The following is a 3,472-nucleotide window of genomic DNA, read 5'->3' as shown; positions in this document are numbered from 1 at the left end:
GATCCATCACATTGAGGGTGCCAACAGCTGTGCAGCGACCTGGTTTAACTCAGAAAGCACCATAAGTTAGACCAACCATCCTGATCCAATAGACAATTGCTGTTGGATCAGGAACGTGGGTGATTGAGCTCCACTTTGGAGCTAATTCAGGAGGAGAGGCTGCTGTCTGCGGCATCTGTCCTCTAGCCCCACACCCCTCTGCAAGCTCCCATGCTCTCTCAGGAAGGGAAGAAGGCCTGTTCTGGGGTTTCCCCACCCTGATCTGGAGTGGGGGGACATGTGGACTGGAGCCACCCAACCTTGGGGGCTCCAATGCACCCGCCCACTCTCCAGTGCTGGCTGTACAACCCACAGACCAAACTCACTCCCCTCCCTTCCCCCTCTCCCATTCTGAAAACAGCGCCTGGAGCAGGATTTGGGCTGCATCAGCCCAGCCCTGCTCCCAGCATGCTCTGACAAATGTTAAAAGAACGCGCTCCATTTTGGAAATGAGGGTTCATGAAAAGAGGGTTCAGACTCTCGTGCAACCAGGCATTATTAAAGTGCTCTGCAGCTGTGCACTTCTGTCAGTGCATGGCTGTAGAGTGCTTTCAGTGGCCAATTGCATGGCAAACCATCACTTCTGTCAGCATTCTGGGTCTTCTCCCTCTCAAGGTAGGACACAGTCACTAACCTGCCACTACATTTGTTCTAAGGCTCTTTGCCACAAGCATGTAAATAAACACTCAGTGCACCGTAACACCACAAGCAGCATATTTGTTTAATTATACATGGGCATAGATTAATAGTAAAAGATTGGAGCCTCATGTCCGTAGGGCCATTTCATAGGGTGTGGAAAGTCCCTATTTCACAGGGATAACAAACCATATTAGAGGGCAAGGGGTGAGCCAGATAATCTGTGCAGAAGGCATGGAAGGAAAGCCTCCTTCAAATGCTGCCTCAGCAGTGAGACATCAAGACGGACTCAGGTAAAAATAGGGACTACAGTTGCTCAATCATGCCTTGGAAGGGCCAAGAACCAGACTACTGGCACCCAGAATGGCTGAAGGTTGTCTGGTGTTTGGACTAGGGGAAGATGGGGAGTCTGACTTTTGACTATAGGGGGATGTAAACAGCAGTTATAGTGGGAGGAGTGGAGAATAGAAGCAAGTGAAGTCAGTAATCAGGAAGGATATCTGGAAGGACAAATAAGGGTAAAGTCCAATCTCAAATACTGGAGAGTAGAACAGAGAAACCCCAAGTGAGATCTGGGCCTCACTGTACCAAGCGGCTCTCAGTTAGTTCAAAACTACAAAGTAAATACCTGCATATAATCAAAATAATCCAAAAAGTGGCCTAATGTTTCATAAATCGAAATGTATGGATACATTTTTCAGCCAAAAAATTTGAGACTCTTCTTAAATTTTTAGGGAGGAAATACACTCTCACCATTGAGACCCAGTACTGACAAGAAGTAGACTTGAGTTTATATTCCTGGCTCTGCCACAAACTTCCTGTCTAACCTTGTGCAAGCTACTCACTCACTCTGTCCCACAGGCCTTGATCTGGTGATATTAATATTTCTTTTCTCTTCCTCCTGCTAACCCTACTACTGTGTTTCTAAGGTTTCCAGGAGTGAGTGACTTTTGAGGGAGGAACCAGCTTTTGCTGTATGTGCACTGTATTCTCATAACAGCGACCTAATTTGGGCCGTGGCCTGAAATGCTATCATAACACAAATAATATATTCATCTAAACCTATTCATTCCTCACTACCATATTAGGTTCTGGTCTGCACTCTCAGCATTTCCTCCTCAAATATAAAAACACTATAAATAATGTATATTTAGGACTACTGTCCATCCCAGCCAAGGCAGTTGGAGCTTTTGATATAGAAGCAAGGAGATTGCCAACACTGAATGGTATTTCAGAGAGATTTTAATTCCCAGAAAAGAGAATCTTATCTTGAAATAATCTTCTAAATCAAGCTGATACAGAACACAGGATTCTGTGACTGATTCAGTCATAACCAAGCTATTGCTGGATACAGAGTAAATTATTTAATCTAAAACTGTATCGACCTTTAGTAACCATGATTTCCTTTTGGTGACACAAAGGTAAATGCGCACTGTAGTGTTCTCTCTGTCTCCCTCAACTGCCATGAGAAATGTAATCAGTTCTGCCCAAGAGGTTCTAATTTGTCACTCTGGCTCTAATACCCACGGCACAGCTGCTTGTTCAAATCCAAATAAATCCTGTTGCACTTGTGAAAACTGTAGATTACAAACAAGAAACAAAACAAAGCAAAGGGTGGCAAAGAAACAGTTCAGGAAACAAAATAATTCAGGTGATCTGAAAAGGTTAAACTAGCACATATGGCACATGACGGGGTGGGCAAAATATGGCCCAGGGCTGGACTTGGCCCACCAAGCACTTTCATCTGGCCTGCAGTGCCCACCAACTAATTGTACCCCACCCAGCCCTTCTACTCACAAGAGTGGGAGGAAGGCACCCATGTATACACACCCCCTCTCAACATATCCTATGGTGCCTCACTCCTACGCTTGTGGAGGAAGGGCCCAGTCCAGCCAGCATGCAGCTTCTGAGTAGGACTCTGCTGCAGCTGCTGGGGGACCTGCTCGATTTCTCTGGCATCCTGCTAGCTCCGGGCAGCAGGTAGGGAAGCAGCAGGGGCAGGAGCAGGGCAGCAGGAGAGCTGCAGCTGGGTAAGAGTGCAGAGCATGGGGCTGACAGCAGCACGGAGCCCGCGCCTAGGGGGTGGTGGCAGTGTGGAGCTTGGGTGGGCATGGTGTGGGTGGGAGGGAGTGGGGAAGGACCCCCCACACTCTCCCCATGGTGCGCAGCCCCTGCAGGTGGTGGCAGCAGCAGCAGGCAGGAATGCTTGGGTCACTTGTGCCCGGTGCAGGCGCTGGCACCTGGCAGTGCATAGTTCTGGCCAGCGCTGCACAGCACAGTGAGCAGTGCAGCTTGGCTGGGCCGCGTTTATCATCGGGGCTCTGCACTGTGCACATATAACTCCAGCTCTTGCACACCACTGGAGGGAAGCTCTGTGCTGGAGTCAGCGGCCTTCACTGCTCCCTGCTGTATAGGTCCTGGGACTCTGTGGGGAAGCAGGGGGCACAGCTCCCCTCCACTTCCAGCAGAATCCCAGGACCTGCACAGCAGGGAAAGGTGAAGGCAGCTGGCTCCAGCGTGGGCTTCACCATGGTGACATGCAAGTGCAGAAGCTGCACATGCACAGCAGGGAGCCCCGGTGATAAAGGCAGCTCAGCAGGGCTGTGCTCTTTGCTGCACTAGGGCTTATGCCAGGCATGAGCACCTGCACCTGTTGCTGCCGCTGGTGGGGGCTGTGTATCATGGGGGGAGTGTGCAGGGGGTCCTCATACCTCCCCACCCTACCTCACACCCCACAAATACCAGACACCCACACCCTGTCTCCACAACCCCCCCACATATACACCCCCATACACAT

General features: G+C 49.8%; 1 protein-coding gene across 1 annotated transcript in view; it reads right to left on the bottom strand.

The window, feature by feature from the left end:
* Positions 1–3,472, bottom strand: part of BCAT1 (branched chain amino acid transaminase 1) — a 110,317-nt gene that overhangs the window by 1,376 nt on the left and 105,469 nt on the right. The gene's annotated exons all lie outside the window — the stretch shown is intronic.

The sequence above is a fragment of the Gavialis gangeticus genome, unplaced genomic scaffold (genome assembly GCF_001723915.1).
Source record: "Gavialis gangeticus isolate Ggan-Ray unplaced genomic scaffold, GavGan_comp1, whole genome shotgun sequence".
In the NCBI taxonomy this organism is placed as follows: Eukaryota; Metazoa; Chordata; order Crocodylia; family Gavialidae; genus Gavialis; species Gavialis gangeticus.
Note: the sequence above shows the minus strand (reverse complement) of the source record. Positions and strands in the feature narration are given on the sequence as shown.